Below are 17,851 nucleotides of genomic sequence, written 5' to 3'. Positions count from 1 at the left end.
ATCAGATGCAGACTTGGAATGGTTGCCAGAGAATGTCAATCTCTTCCTTATCCTTAATGTAGAATAAACAGCACCATAAAAACATCAGCTCACCAGTCACTCCAAACTGCAATTAACCACTTTCCAGAACTAAAATATCAGGATGATGCTGGTAAAAGGACTTCAGCTATGTCAGAGTGATCATTCTGGTGTGGTTGTTATTGACAACCAGAGAATATAGTAGAATATAAAAATGGGCATTAGTGTTCCCCATTGTGACCCATTACTGTGGCCAGCTCTGAGCTCACAGCATCTGGAACATTGTTAGTATTTATTAAACATCCATGAAAACAAGCACAAAGATCAATGAACATCAGGCATGAATACAGACCTCTTTGTTTTTGGAAATCCTCACTTTTTAAAAAAAGTTATGAAGGAATATGGACTTGAGCTAAGGAATAATGGGTATTCTGAACATGCTATCAGTATAGGAAGATCAACAGAGAAGGCAAAGGATTGCCTTTCTTTTTTAGTTTAAAAGGAATAAAACTCCAAATATATCCAGAAACAAGGGGACTGACAAAGCAGCCTCTAAGGATCCTGACTTTAATCAGTGAAGCTGCATAAAAATTTGGAACAAATCTAAGAAATTCCAACTGAAATCCCTGGTTTCAGATATTTGGGGATCACCAACCTGGTCCCCAATTCAATTCAGCTGACATGAAGTTATTTAGACACTTAGCACATTTTCCACCCTAGACAGGTATCTAGTAGATTCCTAGGGTTTGCAAATACTGCATATCCAGGGACAGCCTCCTGCCATACTCCTGGTTCCACCCTCTTCACCCATAAAACTGATAAATCTAAACAATGGGATCCGCTCAGTCTCCCCCAGAATCCCTCAGCAGCCATTAGAGAGTGAATTTCTTGAAGCAGGATAAAGGCCTAAATCACATTCTTCCTGCTCCCTACATAACACCAGATAACCACATTCTGAACAGTCTCTATTCATCCTCCTTCAGGACAATAATAATTTCCTCATGTCTTAAAAAGGCATGTGCATAATCACACACACACATACACACAAAAACACACACTTCCAACCAGACCTGAAGTTTCCTATTCTCTATTAAGTCTAAACTACTAAGATTGTATTTCCTGGTCTTTCTTTGCACTGTTCTTCTACCACTTACTCCTACTGTTAACTTTTATGTGGCTTTTTCTTGAACAGGACAAATATTTCCCCATACATGTACATCTTGCTGCCAATAACATCACCCTCATGCAGACTGTTCCTCTCTGCCTAGAACATGCTCTTTCCAAACCCTGTTCCACAGATCCTCCTTTTGCAAGCTTCTCTGGGCATACCTGAAGATAGATACCTGATCTCTCCAGTATGTTCACCTTGCCCTCTTCTCTCCCCTCATTAATATCAAGTGGCATAACTCACTGACTTAGAACTTTTCACTAGGAAAATACATTTAAGGAAGAGGGTAGGAGTAGTAGGTGGGGAGGTGTTGCTAAGGAGTGGAGCTTCTGCCTGATGACGCTCTCAGCTTGCCTTTCCTTCCACAGTGGAAGTCTGAGGTAGAAAGAGTTAATTGGCCACAACCAAGGAAGTAACTCAGGATGTACAGCCCGGTTTGGTGACGTCAGAGATCTGACACAACTGAGGCCCAAGTATCTTCTACCACAACAAAGTGAAAGTACAGAGGAAGTAACCCACATCAGCCTAGAGACTATACATTATATGTGAGGGTCATTATTCACACCAGTATCATCACTTTGATGTGTAACAACTGAACATATAGACAACACATAATTTTACTACTTTCATTTCTTTATTTGGAAAATAAGCCATGTAATGCTTTGACATTAGGCATCATAACACAAGACTCAAACTGCAACATTTAAGGCCAGCGTCCAGAAGGGAGGAGTGGTAACATAGTCAATTCATTGAATGGTGTGTACAACAGGATTTCACTTGTTTCAAGAAGATGGGGAAGTCTCCATGAAATGCCCTTATATTGCAAGCTCCCAGGGGTGGTTGGGTGGCTCAATCAGTTAGGTGTCTGATTTTGGCTCATGTCATGATATCATGGTTCATAATTCAATCCAGGCATCAGGATCTTTGCTGACAGCTCAGGGCCTGGAGCCTGCTTCAGATTCTGTGTCTCCCTCTCTCCCTGACCCTCCCCAATCACACTCTGTCTTTCTCTCTCTGAAAAATAAATAAACATTAAAAAAATTACTATAAGCTCCCAGAGATAATTTTCTGTATTTACTACCATTATTCCTGTATCGTTTCTGAATATACAGATAGGTTCTGTATACTTTGGATTGCACCTACAATGAGAAATTGTATTGTTCCTCAAGTCAAACCCACAAAAATTTCTAAGTATGAAAGTGAGAAAGACTGCATTCAATCTATTAAAGATCAGATTTCAACTAAGCTTAAATGAATACAAAGGCAAATTCCAAATTAGAAATTCAGGCACCGCACTGATTCTTTGTGCAAAAGAACTCAAGCAAAAGCAACATTTTTCTTACACTGAATCATCACAACCACCACATTACCCCCAAATCATCATCACTCAGTTACACATACTGCAAGACAGTAGTGGCAAATACAGAATTCCCCTCTCTGGGAACTTACAAGTAAGGCCATTTCATGAATACCTCCCCAAATGCCAAAATAATTAAATATACATCAACTATGAACCAGAACAGGTATTCTTCAATCAGAAATGAAGAGTCAAGGCTAAGGCATTTTAAGACCCAGATAGCTTCCTAGTTGATGGAAGGTAAGAGTAGTGAGGACTTCATGTTCTGTGGTAGCAAGACCAGTGAGTGTCTTCTGTGCACTGTTAGTCAACCTGACTAGGCTGCATGCAAGAGCAGAGAATTGCCCCATCTTGGCATTATGTATAACTGTTTTGCAGTAAGACATCGGTTAAAGTATCTATTCAGCTTGCACATGATCTAATAAATAGAACCTCTTTTAGGCCTTCCTTCCATGTCCCTCACCAAAAAAGACAAAACATAATTCACCACATCTCGAAAGAGTAAATCCAGTTTGACCAGCTAGAAAGTTCTAGTTAAATATTTGCTACAGATATTTATATGGATCTAGATACTAAGATATAAAAACAACAACAACTCTCCATCTTGATCTCAGCTTATAAGGAAAAGAAAGAGAATCTATTGCAGTAGTAATAAAAGTGTAACTTCTTGCAAAAATAATATAAAAATGGGGGGGGGGGACAAAACATAAATGACCTTTAAATATAGAGAACAAACAGACGGTTGCTAGATGGTTGTGGAAGGGGGGATGGGCTAAGTGGGTAAGGGGCATTAAGGAATCTACTCCTGAAATCATTGTTGCACTATACGCTAACTAACTTGATTGTAAATTTAAAAATAAATATTTTTTTTAATTAGAAAATTTTAAAAAGTGTAACTTCTCCCCAGGGGAAAGAGAAGAAAGGTCAGATAACTTCTTTCAAACGTTGGAAAGAAAACTGAAGTAAATAATTTCAGTTTATGATTAAAAAAAATAATATCCAACATTATCTCCCACAACTCTTCTGAGAACAACCTCGCAAACGGATTACTTACCAGGCATCTTCCCACGTATGATCTCACTTTGTACTATATTCTGTTTGTATGTTACTGGAAGAAGCCTTTGTCTCTCTTTATAAAATAAAAACTCCTCATGGTCTCTCAATGAGGCTAGGAACCCTAATTCTGCAGGTAAATACTAATAGGTGCAACCAAGACTAGAACTTGAAAGCATGGCAGGCTCCAAACTGTATGCTCATTAGACCAAGAAGAAACACAGCCATGCCTTCCAGCTCATCTACCTACCCTACCACCACCAGCCCTAACCTCTCAAATCCCATCCAAGACTGGCAAAGACTGACTTCCAAGTCAGTGAAAACCCATCCGGATGCAACCTAACACGCTCCAGACCAACTGTATGTAGATCAAATCCATCCACTCTAATATAGACCAAAATCTATGTAGATGTAGACCAACATGTTTTTGCTTTTTTCCCACAATACACATGGAGTCCCTGCTATCTACAGACACCACACAAGTATCAATGCACCATTATTTGGGTAAACAAGCAGATAGCCAGAGCTTCTCTAGAGGCTGTATAGACTCCATATAATCTACTATCATTCTGAGATGTTTGTCAACGAGGCACTTTTTCTTAGTTATTCTGGGATAACTGCAGAGAGGACAGAGGTAAATACAATGTTTATCATTCATGATTTGACACATTTACAACTTTAGTTTCAGTGAGAATTTAGTTTTGAAAATTCTCAACATTTCTATCACACCAAAACAAGATGTTCAACCTGACAAATCAGAAAAGCCTGAGCTTCTGCTCTTAGAGTTCTTCGGAAACTTGAAAGGGCTACCAGGAGGAACCATAATTAGATTTTCCAAACAGGAATCAGAAAGACAGCTGTGAAAAGCCAGGAAGGGTATGCAATTATGGATTAGAGAGTGATGTGATACAATGATGTCAACAGTGAAAATCAATTTCTTCTCTATTTCCTATATGATTCTCCACTAACTTTTTAAATCACTCAATCCTGTCAACACAGGACACTGAATAAAGTCCTCAGTAGAAAGCAGAATGAAATCCATCTGCCTGTCTACCTTATTTTCCAAACTACAACTGTAATACAGGATGACCTTTGTCTCCGATGAGCACTGATCCGCAAAAATTTTTTTGAAGAAGTAATGTTAAACAACTTTGTTTTTTTCCGTCAAATCCTTCCTTTCCTTGTAAGCTGTTTCGGGATATCCATCCAGTTATCCTACTCAACACTATGTCCTGTCTCCACTTTTAGTCTTGCAGTTGTGAGGGATCAGAGTCCATGGCTCCTTCTTCCATGTACTTCCTCCCAATATACGCCCTCAGTAATACACCGCACACCAGGTGGATTAGAGAAGGCCGACTATCTCTCTGGTCATCTTCCTCATATCTTTAAATGTGCCCTTCACTCCTCCATGTAAGTACTTAGCTGTCTCTGTCTCTCTGTCCTCTCTCAACACACTGTGCTTGGTTCATCTCACAACCCTAGGTGGCTGCTCCACACTGTCACCATCTCCCTTGGAAAGTTAATTTGTTTTGCTTTGCTTTGTTGTAGGAAAGACACCAGATCATCTGAATCATATGAAAATTGTATCATGCCTCAAAGTCCTGACTTCTTATCCAAATATAGAACCATATGCCTTCTCCACCAAGACCCATCTGCCTCACCCCAGCTCAGGCAACATGATCTATAACAAAGAGCATGTACCACCACTTTCACAGGACACTCTTTATCCTTCTTCCTCAGTTCTTTGTAATCTCCACTCTGTTTCATGATTTCTGGGATAATCCAAGAACAAGGACTAGGATAAAATAAAAGAATATATTCCAAAAATCATATTTATGAGTTATACTTGAAATAGACTTGTGAATGAAATTGGCCCTTCCATATGATTTTGCTTAAATTGATGTTAAAATGAATCTGCCTTTGGGAAGCATATAACAATTATCAAATGATAATAGAAAGAAGTTGCACAAGAACTGCTAGAGGGCAAGAGAAGGACAACCTAGAAAGAAACATCTGCCACCTATAGTCAATAAAGCAGGTGTCGGGGCACCTGGGTAGCTCAGTTGGTTAAGCATCCAACTTCGGCTCAGGTCATGATCTTGCGATCTATGAGTTCAAGCCCCACATCGGGCTCTGTGCTGACTGCTCAGAGCCTGGAGCCTGTCTCAGATTCTGTGTCTCCCCCTCTCTCTGCCCCTCCCCCACTCGTGCTCTCTCTTGGTCTCAAAAATAAATAAAACATTTAAAAAATAAAATAAAGTAAGTGTCATGCATGGATAAGTGTTGTCTGTGTTTCTGGTGTTGGGGTACAGCCCACAGTGTACACGGTGGTGGGGAGGGGAGAGAGGGGAGAACAGTTTAAGACTGCAAGGTCCTTTGACATTAAAGAGTTGCAAATATGTTCAGAGATAACGGCAAACTGCCTCTTGGAGACCCAGGAATCCCAACATATTTCAGCCTTCTCCTCTGAACATTTATCAATCAATAAAATATGCCTATCTTGTGCATAAAGTTTATAGATTCCAAGAGAAATAACAGAGCCATCAAGTTTCAAGGTTATTTAGCACTCACTCATTTGTAATATACTTGGGACCTCAGAAAGGCCTTCTTAAAGTGTTTTAAAAACCACTAGGCAGACACTCCCCAGGGGCACTTGGTAATCTATCCTCCTATAGCCTGACCTGGCCTGTAATCAGTCAACTCCACACTTTTTAAATTAGATAAGAAAGGCAGGGAGGTAACTTCAGCAGCTGTAAAAATAGATATTTAACTCCTAGAGCCCAGAGGAAGAAGAACCTCAATTCTTCTCTGGTGACAGGAGAGCACCTCATCAAACTGGACGTGCTAATCTGCCAACTCAATGCCAAAGTCCTCCCTAAGAATACAGGACACAGAGACTCAGAATCTCCAGTGGAAAGTGTGGCAAAACATGAAAGAGGTAGAAGAGCCAGGTGGAAGAATCTTCATTCAAGGAACATGTCTATACATATTATGTGCTGGATCCTGTGGGAAAGACAAAGATGAATAAAGTAAGCTCTGCACCAGGTCAGAAAGGAGAGGCCAGGAAGGAGGACAGGGCAAAGAGGTGGGAAGCACTCTGCAGAGGAAGCACCAAAGAATAACCTTCCCTAACTCATATTTTCTTCAGCAGAGCTAAGAGCCTTTCTGGTTTGGAAGAGAAGAGAGTGTAGGCCTCCCAATCACTCTGACCCCAGCAAATACACCTGCTTTTCCTAAACTCACCAGGCTTCTGGCTGCACACACATACCCCCAAACCAAAATCTAGCTCCGGAGTCATGAAAGACCCTCTGCTCAAACCACACAGGGGTTGGACAGCCAACTGCACTCCAAGCCAGCCCTGTTCTTCCTCTCTGGCTCTGGCTCAGTTTTTGTTTGTTTGTTTGCCACCTCTATAAACAGAAGAAATCATTTAACCATGGGCTATTTCAGCCTCAGAGGAGAAAGACCTGAGAAGAAGATTCAATCCATACCCATGGACAGGGAAGGAAGTTAGCCAAGAAGAGTCAAGGCTTGGAGTGGACCTTAGAGGGGACACTCAAGGGGGCTGGGTCTGTAGGGAGGCAGCACTATCAGGAGGCAAGGGGTACCTGGCAGTAGGGCACATGTGAAGAGTGGTAAAGTGTGAAAGAGGTGGATTAGACAGAATGCTAAATTTGGAGGTGGGAAATGATAGAATTTTGGGGTCCTGCATGTGTAAGGAAGTGGAATGAATTATTTTTTTTCTCTAAAATTCTTTTTAGTGTTTAATATTTATTTTTGAGAGAGACAGAGTGTGAGTGAGGGAGGGACAGAAAGAGAGACACAGAATCTGAAGCAGGCTCCAGGCTATGAGCTTTCAGCACAGAACCTGGCATGGGGCTCGAACTCATGAACCATGAGATCATGACCTGAGCTGAAGTCAGATGCTCAACCAGCTGAGCCACCCAGGCTCCCCATGGACTGAATTCTTAAGTAATACTCTTTCAAGATGTGAACTTAGAACTCTTTGGCTCTGTCTCACTTTTTTTTTTTGTGTGTGTGCCAAATCTATAAACAGAAGAAATTGTTTACCTGTGGACTGTTTCAGCTTCAGAAGAGAAAGACCTGAGCAGAATATTCAAGGCAAACTCATGAACAGGGAGAGAGGTTGGCTAAACACAGTAAAGAGTTGGAGTGGAGGTTAGAGGGGGCCCTAAAGTGGCTGGGCCTTCAGGGAGGCAGGGCCATCAGGAGACAGGACTATTATGAGCCTGGGATGTCAGGCAGTATGGCAAAGGGGAAGGGTGGGAAACTCTAAAGGAGGTACATTAGGCAGAATCCTACAGTTGGGGGTGGGCAATGGAAGAATAGAGGGGCCCTCCGTGGGTAAGAAAATGGACTGAGTTCCTAAAGAAGATGTTGAGATGTAAACTTAGAAGCAAACAAACTTCCCAGAGCTCTAGGTATGGAGGAGATCCTGGTTTTCAGGAGGAGAAGGTAGAAAGCCAGTGAAGCCAACCTATGGTGATTGGAGGCCAGTCCCAGATCCAGCTAAAGCATTCACTCAGCAGTCCTTTAAATAAGGGTAGAAGTACCCTCCCCAGCAGCCACCTCTCTCAGAATCTCCTACTAGGTTTCTCTACCACCTCCATCCACTCCCAACGCATCACCCATAATTCCCATCAATCCAGGAGTGAAGCTAAAAGGGAACTGGCTTAAGCTTCACCACAAGGGATTTCCTGAAACAGTCATTCAGAGTTAATAGCATATTCTAACTGAATATGCAATGAGCACTGGGCTAAAAGAAGTAAGGGAAAATATATAGTCCCTATCTAGAGAGCTTCCTTCTCTATACATTTAAAACAGGGCTTCCAAGACCCTGAAACAGTGACCAAAGAACATTTCCCAAAACATTAGTCTTCCAGAGGAGGGAAGACTTCTCAGAGATGGAGAAGGTAGGACCTACTTAAAGACCGAGAGCTGAATGCACATGTCATAGACCCAAGAAGGCACGCGTCTCCAGGAAAAAGGGCATGACTGCCTTCTCTTAATAGTGTTGAGATGCCTCTAAACCCTAAATTAGGGTCCTTAAAAACTGAGGGGGAGGTGGAGGGAGGGGAGAGAAGGGTAATGGGATGTCCCTAAAGGGAAAGAGTCTATACTGAGTATACTAAGCCAGAGCATTGAAAATGGAGCATAAAGAATTGTTCCAGATGTCAGAAAGAACCTCCAACTGAAGAAATCCAAAAAGTCACATTGACCGTGCCCTAACACATCTCCAGGAGTCATGGACCAAAGGCACTATTGAGCACCTCTTATGTTCCAGGTGCTATGCTGGGTGGTGGATGAGGGCCACGGCCAGGATTACAGAGCCAAAATTCCTAGAAGCAAAGGAGATAAGCTTTGCTTGGAAGGATGGTTGTCAGGATAGAACAGTAGGGAAGGAGCACCTGGAGGTTTCAGTTGTGTCTGTTCCAAGAGTCCTAGGCTGTCTTCCCCTGCTTCAAGGTGGGATTTTCACAGATGTGCATCTGCTTGAGGGAAAGAAGAGTGGGTTCAGGGAGAGATTCAGTCTGTTCTTGTATCAGGTCCCAAGAGCAATCCTTCCCCTTTCTCCCTATGCTATTCACTACCTTCTGGGTAGAAGGTAGGGGATGGGGAAATACCAGGGACCCCAGATAATCAGCAGGTAATGAGAAGAACTTGCCTAGGTGTCCTACTTACCTATCTGCCTTAAGCCAGCAGTAGTGATCAGGCAGCCTAGAGACCCTAGGGCCATGCTTTAGACTTGACCCAGAGCCTAGACCCTGCAGGGCTTATATCCCTGGTCCCACTGAGCCTTGTGAGGCCCCTCAGTGGCCTAGGCCACATTCCCCCATATCCTAGCATGTTGCTGTTCCCCCTTACTCAGCAGGGCCTTCAACACTCCTGGTGGGTGACCTCATGAGTTTACACCCACTACAGGGTCTCCCATAGAACCCCCTTCAGGTCAGGACTGAGCTCTAGTCCCTCTTCTTTCCCATGCAAGACTTGGCCAAGTTTATTCCAAGCTGCCCATTGCCCAATCCAAGCCAAAGCCCCCCAAACTGCAGGGTTATCCAGGTGGACTGGCTCTGGCTTCCGAATGCCATTCAGGAGTCTTCCCCAACCACTGTTGGCCTTCCTCCTGGGCCCCTGGCCCCGCCACTCCCTTCACAGTGGACACCGTGGCTCTGAAGCCCCAACATACCCCCACCAGTGTCCATGCCAGTAGCCCAGAACAGGCCCCTGTTTCTGTGGCCATCAACACTGCAGCCATGATACCACTGTCATAGCCCTAACCTGGATGGTGGCTGTGGCCCTGGTCGCAGTTGACTGGGAGAAGATGACAAAAAGCAAAGGGACCTACACATGCACCCTTACGTCAAGGCTTCCAGATGCTTACAACCTCTGGAGGCATCAGGCCCTCCATATGAGAGCCAAGGCCAGCCGGGTCCCCTCCAGTACTATGGAGATGTCCAGCATGGTCCCCTAAGTCTCCTGAGCATACCTGGGTGAGCTGAGCAGTATGGCAGGGGAATGAAAGATGAGAGTCATGGCAGTTGAGTAGTCAGAGGGACCACAGGGGCCACTGTGGTGGTGGGAGAAGGATGACCCGGACCCACTTTGGTAAGAGCATCTAAGAGAAGCATGCATATGACATGCTTGACCAGGTCTCTGTGACGTCTCCCACCCCAACCAAGACAAGCTGTGGCTTTGGAGGAAGAGCACTACCCATGCCAACAATCATACAGCCCTGAAAGTGCAATGACCGGGCGAGCTACCACGTGCATGCATGCTACAGGACAGGATGGTGCAGTGCACGAGCCCTGAAACTGCTCCCACTGTGGGAAAGCTTCTCCCTCAGAATCATCTGAACAGTCATGTCTTACAAGTGCCCTTTCTAGATGGTTCTTCAAATGTGACCCATGTGAGGCAGCTTTATCCAAGAAGGACCCACTGAGGCCCCACACTGTACGACATGAGGAGAAAGTGCCATGTCATGTATGTGGCAAGATGCCCGGGTTGGCTTATATTTCGGACCATAGGAAGGGGCACTGTCAGGACCCTCACCATGTCTACGAGCTCTACAGCTAAGGTACAAGCAAAATCTGTCCTAGGGCAGCAGCTGCAGTGGCACACACATCCCCAGCGGTGGGCTCCCTCTCAGCCCAAGGGGGTGCCCTTGACTCTCAGCCACTTCTATCCCGTCCCAGCCCTGCTGAGCTACCCTTTGAGGGAAAGAGAGAGTAGAAAGTGAAGGAAAGTCTCTTGGAAACCTCTCCTCTTCCCCTCTCTCTTCCCACCACCTCCACTCTCTTCCTGCCCCCTCCCCCAAACAAGGAGCTTCCAGAAGGAAAGGAGGAAGAAATCTTTCTTAGGGGAACTTGCTAGGATTTTACAAATTGCTTATCCTGCTCTTCTTTCCTCCTATCGGATGTGACCCCACAAAAACCTGTCCCCTCGGTTGTGGTAAAGCCCCTGGACAGTGGGCAGGGGTGACAGAGGACAGGAGCAGCCACTGCCCTCACCCCCACTCCTCCCTGTACCTTCCTCCTGGCCTGCCTTTCCAGGGATTAGTGAACCTCTCCTTGATGGTCCTTCGTCTCCCCCTTCCACTGCCACTACTGTCTACTGCCTCTCCCTGAGGAGTTTGTGCTTTTATTGTTTTAAGTGGGAGGGAGGAGGAGAAATAGGGAAATGAAAGATTCTGTCCCAGAGACTACAAAATGTGAGACTGGAGAAGGGGCAGAAGCAGGAAAGGCAACTGTAGTCAGTTCATAAGGTGGGTTGTTTGGGGTCAGGACCTAAATATCATTCTACTAGAATAACTATCAGGGCAAAACACATCAAGAGGAGCAAAACAAGGAGCCACTAGGGCCAGAGGCAGGACAAGAGATAGATTGTAGGGTACAGGGTAAATGGGTTATCTAGGGATGATAGGTGCTTCCTGTAAGTAGAGAGATACAGTCACAGTGTCTCCATCCCACTTGACCCCTAGCTCCAGCCCTGGCCTTTTCTTCCCATGCCCCTCCCACAGGACAGAAACTGTGGCCCTGCCATGTCATTGTGTTTCTGTGTCCCCTGCATGTTCCTCACCCTTCACTCCCTCCTTTTGTGTGGACCCCATTACAATATATTATGTTAAAAAAAATAAGAAAGGAAAAGAAGTGACCAAGACTGGGGGGTGGGGGTGGGGGAATCAGAGGATACAGAGCTGGGGCCATAAGTCTCTCCTGGAGGAGGGGACACAATGTGGGGACCTGGAAAGTGGAGTCCATGCAGGTGATTCCACATGAAGTGTCTGAACCTTGAGGGGTGGGAGGAGGGGAGAGGTGAGGAGGCAGGTGGTGAGTCAGAGAAAGGGGAAGAGGCTGGAAGACACAGATAAGAGAAGCAAGGAAGAGAGATGGAAGGGAGGGCAAGAGAAGGAACAGGGATGGAGAGGCAGCAAAAGGAGACAGATGGGAGGAGATTTGTAAGAGAAACTAAAAGGCACGCAGGATGAAACTCACAAAGATGTGATGGGAAGAGACACCCTCAGAGATTGAGGGAGGGAAGCAGGGAGAGAGACAGCCAGAAGGAAGAGCTGAGGGCAGACTCAGTCCTGGAAAATCAGAGACAAAAAAGTATTGGCAGTCAGAGAGACCGGCCCACAGACAAACACATCTGACTCACAGAGATGAAGGTAAAGGAGGCAAAGTAGGAAGGAAGAAGACAGGGCTGTGGTGAGGAGTGGGGAGGGAGGAGGACAAAGAGAGAGAAGCAGGTAAGTGTGGAGCAGAAGGAGGGAGCCAGGCCAGGGAGGGGTACATATATTTGCTCTATGACCCTCTTCCATCTCATCTGCTCCCTGCTGAGCTGGTCCCCTCTCAGGTGCTGCTGGGTAGAGGATGTGCCCAGAAAGTTGACAGGGTGAAGCTGCTGCCATTGCTGCCTCAGGCTCTCTCCCATTGCCAACCTGAGGATCCCAGAAACCCCTACATGGATATGAAAACTGCCTCCCCCACCCTTGCCCCCAAAATGCTACAAACAAAAGACCCCTGAGCCCAGTGCTAAATCTTTCACAGTTAATGCAGCCCATCACAACCAGTGCAAGGGAGAGTGGGGGCCAAGGAGAAGAGAAACAAAGGCAGGCAGGCAAGGGAGGCTGACAGGCTCTGGAGAAAGTGCTGGGGACAGACTGATTAGCGATCATGTGGGGAAGAGGGAGAAGAGGGTAAGGACCAGGACTATGTCTGCATTGAGAGCTAAATAAGCACCATGCAAAATATAAGCAAAATAAGATATTAGGGACTGTCCATTCATGCGGGGTCAACAATGTAGACACCTTCTGAGCAGTCTCCATCAATGCCTTCAAGCAGCTCTAAACTAAAAGACCCCACAAATCTATATATGCAACCTACAAAAGGAGAAACTGAGGCAAAGAACAGAAACTTTCAGACCTGTGTACATGCTTGAATCTGGGTTTCAAGGGACCAGTGAAGAAGCAACTAGGCAAGAGTATAAAGACCTAACACTGGTCCCTGTCTTTTTCCCCAGGCTTTCCTGGGGCTCTGCAAAGACTAGCTCCCCCAGCTCCTCTCAGGGCCAGCGGAGACCCTAAGAACATTAACTCAAGCAATCTAAAGGGAAATTATTCTTCCCACCCCCATCTCTGCCTGCCACATTTGAAGGTCCCAGAGGCCAGATGTCTGGTAATAGCCAGAGGTGAAAGAGTCTCTTTAGCAGTAGGAGGGAGAGTGGAGAGGGAACCTTCCAGAAAAGTCCTCAGAGAAATCTAGGAAGCAAAACCCACCAGGTCCATCCCACCCCTATGGACATTTAAAAGTTTAATAAAGTTCAAGATGTCCAGGGCTTCCATGTAATTAAAGCCAGGAACTGGGTAATTACATTTATTCTCCAAGTTCTACCCTTTATTCTCCCCCACCCATAGACACACATCATTTATGAAGAACACAGGACCAAATCCTGTACTTCAGAAACTGCCTCTGCTAGAGATGGGGTTAATTTTAGCAAAAGAAAGTTAGAATGCACTTTGAAAGGATTTCCATAGAGCAGAGTTGGTGAGTGCTAGAACCAGAGAAATACACACACACACACACACACACACACACACACCAAACAGGATTAAAAAAAATCTCTCTGTTGGGGCTCCTGGGTGTCTCAGTTGGTTGGGCGGCTGACTTTGGTCAGGTCATGATCTTGCGGTTCGTGAGTTCGAGTCCCATGTCGGGCTCTGTGCTAATGGTTCAGAGCCTGGAGCCTGCTTTCGATTCTGTGTCTCCCTCCCTCTCTCTCTGCCCCTCTCCTGCCCATGCTCTGTCTCTCAAAAATAAATAATTGTTAAAAATTAAAAAAAAAAAAAAGAAAGCTCTCTCTTGACTGCTATTTCTTTCCCCGTGGGATTGGCCTCCACATAATGTGTCCTACATCAGGCAACAAAACACAGTCTCTCTGAACTTTAGGATATTAATTCTCCTCTAAGCCTAAGCTCCAGGAGGGAGATGATTGCTTCCCTCTTCCAGTCAACACAAACATTCTTAAGAATTACACAGCCTATATGAGAGCCCCAAATGCTGAAGCCTAGTTTGCTGTCCTATCCCCCAAGGCCTCCCTCTGCTCTTGGATTTCAACCTCTCTGCACCTCTCAGTGTCCATTCTCTGGACTCACTCTGTGAATCCAGCCCACAGGGATGAAAAGCATCCCAAGGGAGGAGAAGACTGGGCCCTTATCTGGGATGTGAGAAGAGAGACACATAAGACTAGAAACCTGAGGGGTGGGGGGAAGCACATAGTCTAATAGAGTGTATCCAGAACCTCCCAGTGCCTAGGGACCTATGGAAGGAGAATGCAAACAGAGATTGAGAATACCAAGCAAGATCAGAAGGAAGGAAATGCCAGGTTTAGAATCTGGGGCTGCAATGTGCTTGGGAGACAAAAGACTAATGTGTGCAGCAGGTATAGAGAGCATCAGCTGAGAAGATGACAAAGATGAGGAGGAGGAAAGTTGAAAATGCCTAGTACTTTTATTTTTTGTCTTTGTTTAAATTCAGGTTAATTAATGTACAGTGTAGTCTTGGCTTCAGGATAAAGGATTCATCAGCGATTCATCACTGACATATGACACTCAGTGTCATCCCCAAAAGTGCCCCCCTTAATGCTTATCACCCTACCACATCACCCCCCCAGTTTGTTTTCTGTATTTAAAAGTCTCTTCTAGTTTGCCTCCCTCTCTGTTTGTATCTTATTTTTTCCTTCCCTTCCCCTATGTTTATCTGTTATGTGTCTCAAATTCCACACTAGTGAAATCATATGCTGTCTTTCTCTGACTGACTTATTACATTTAGCATAATACCTTCCATGTAGTTCCATGGATAGAGTTGCAAATGGCAAGATTTCATTCTTTCATCACCAAGTGGCATTCCAGTATGTATGTATGTATGTATGTATGTATGTATGTGTATATATACACATACACACACATGTATATATACATATATATGTATATATATACATATACATATATATATATATATATGTATACACACACACACACACACACACACACCACATCTTCCTTATCCATTCATCAGTTGATGGACATTACGGATGTTACCACAATTTGGCTATTGTTGATAGCGCTGCAATTAACAGTGGGGTGCATGTGCCCCCTGAATAAGCATTTTTGTATCCTTTGGATAAATACCTACTAGTGCAATTGCTGGGTCATAGGGTAGTTCTATTTTTTCATTTTTTAAGGAATCCCCATACTTCTAAGAAGGTAGAAACAGTAAGTGCTGAGGTGGAGCCCAGGAGCACAGCTTCTGCCTGATGATGCTTTTAGCTTGCCTTTCATCCCCAGCTGAAGCCTGAGGTGCAAAGAGTTAACTGGTGACAGCCAAGAAGTACCCCAGGATCTATACCCCAATTTGGTGATGTCAGAGACCTGACACAAGAACTGAGTTCCAAGTCTCTTTCACCACAACAAAGTCAAAGTACAAAGGAAGTAACTTAAGTCAGCCAAGAGAATGTACATCATCAGAGACATTCATGATTTACATCAGTGTCATCCTTGTAATGTGTGACAATGGAACAGACAGACAACACAGAGTTTTACTACTTTCACTGCTTTACTTTGTTTGTAAAATAAGTATTCTAATGTTTTGGCATTAGAAAACATGACACGATACTCAAACTGCAATAACTACATTTAAGGCTGGCCTGTAGAAGAGAGGAGTGGTACAATAGTCAATTGGTTTAATGGGGTGTAGAATAGGATTTCACTTGTTTCTGTTGGATAGGGAGGTATCCATCAAGTGCCCTTATATTGTAAGCTCCCAGAAAAATAATTTTCTGTATTTGCTACCATTTTTCTTATACTATTTATAAATAACTACACAGATGGGCTCTGTGTACTTGGGGTTGGGTCTAAAGTGAGACTTTGGATGGTCCCTCAAGCCGATACCACAAAAAGTCCACGTGAGAAACACTGGATTCAACCTATTAAAAATAATTTTTCAATTAAATGTAAATGAATACAAAGACAATTCCAAATTATAAAATTCAGGCACCACAGTGATACTTTGTGGGGGAAAAAAACTCAAGAAAAAGCAACATTTTTTCCCCTAAATTATCAACACCACCACCATTATTCAGAAATCAACATGCACTGAGTTACACACAGTGCAAGACAATGGTGGCAAATACAGAATTCCCCTATCTGGGAATTTTCAGTTAAGGACATTTCATGAATACCTCCCCATCTGGCAAAAGAAGTAAAGGATACATAAAGTATAAATGAGGAAGTGTATTCCTAAGTCAGAAATGAATACTCAAGACAATAGCATGTGAAAATCCCAGATGGCTTCATAGTTGATGGAAGTAAAAGTATTAAGGACCTCATTTTCCATTGTGAAAAAGACTAGTGAGTATCTTCTGTGTACCGTGTGTCAGCCTGAGAAGACTGCATGGAAGAGGGAAGAATTACCCCATCTTGGGATTGTTTATAACGGTTTCCCAAAAAAACATTATTTCAAGCTACATACTCAACTTGGGCCACGATCCAATAAATAGAGCCTCTTTTAGACCCTCCTTCCATGTCCCCCACCAAAAAGTACAAACAAACTCCACCACACCTGGAACTAGTAAATCCAGTTTGCCCAACTAGATAGATCCTTTCAAATATTTGCTACAGATATTAATATGGAAACGGATAGGAAGATGTAATAATAATAACAACACTAACGCTGAATCTTGGAACTAGATATTAATATGGAATTAGATAGGAAGATGTAATAATGATGATGATAATAATAATAATAACAACAACAACAACAACTCTCAGTCTTGGTCTCTGCTGAAAAGGAAAAGAAAGTGAAACTATTGCAGTAGTAATAAAGGTTTAACTTCTCCCCTGGGTAAAGAGAAGAAAGGTCAGATAGCTTCCCTCAAAGGTTGGAAAGAAATATGAAGTAAACAAATTCAGCTTATACTAAAGACAATTCATATCCAAACTTATCTCCCAGGAGTCTTCTGAGAATAACCTCACCAAATGAATCACTTAAAAGGCATCCTTCCAACAAGGATCTTACTTGCTGCTGTATTCTGTTTGCATGTTACTGGGAAGAAGCTTTCTAAAATTAAAACTCCATAGGATATAAACTGCTTCATGTTCTTTCAATGAAGCTAATTCTGCAAGGATATATTACTAGGTGCAACCAAGACTTGAACTTGAAGGCATAGCATACCCCAAACTGTCCACTCATTAGACCAAGAGGAAACACAGCCACCTCCTCCAACTCACCCACCTGCCCTACTAAGAAAGCACTACACCTCTCAAATCCCATCCCAGTCTGGGAGAGGCTGAATTGCAATTCAGTGAAAACCCATCCTGATGCAAATTAACACACCCCAGACCAACTGTAGGTAAACCAAATCCATCCACTCAATTATAGGTCAAAATCTATGTAAATATAGAACAAAACATTTCTGCTTCTTTCTCACAACATCTATGGGGTCCCTGCCACATGCAGACATCACACTAGTATCATTGCACCATTATTTGGGTAAACAATCAGAGAGCCAGGGCTTCTCTAGAGGCTATATGGACTCCATATAATCTAGTAATATTCTGGGATGGTTGTGAACAAGGCACCCTTCTTTAGTCCTTCTGGAATAATTACAGAGAAGATAGAGTTAAGTGTGACACTCCTCATTCATGATTTGACACATTTACAGGTTTCGTTTGAGTCAGA

At 43.8% G+C, this 17,851-nt stretch overlaps 1 pseudogene across 1 annotated transcript in view; it reads right to left on the bottom strand.

The window, feature by feature from the left end:
- The window catches only part of LOC112867685 (cationic amino acid transporter 3 pseudogene), a 100,880-nt pseudogene that overhangs the window by 13,588 nt on the left and 69,441 nt on the right, over positions 1 to 17,851 (bottom strand). The window contains exon 2 of the transcript XR_015253752.1: positions 9,026 to 9,106. The product of XR_015253752.1 is annotated as a cationic amino acid transporter 3 pseudogene (transcript). The remainder of the gene's footprint in view (positions 1 to 9,025; positions 9,107 to 17,851) is intronic.

The sequence above is a fragment of the Puma concolor genome, chromosome B4, assembly GCF_028749965.1.
Source record: "Puma concolor isolate L17-30 chromosome B4, mPumCon1.1.hap2, whole genome shotgun sequence".
In the NCBI taxonomy this organism is placed as follows: Eukaryota; Metazoa; Chordata; class Mammalia; order Carnivora; family Felidae; genus Puma; species Puma concolor.
The sequence above is the reverse complement of the archived record's forward strand: the minus strand, read 5'-3'. Positions and strand labels throughout refer to the sequence as shown.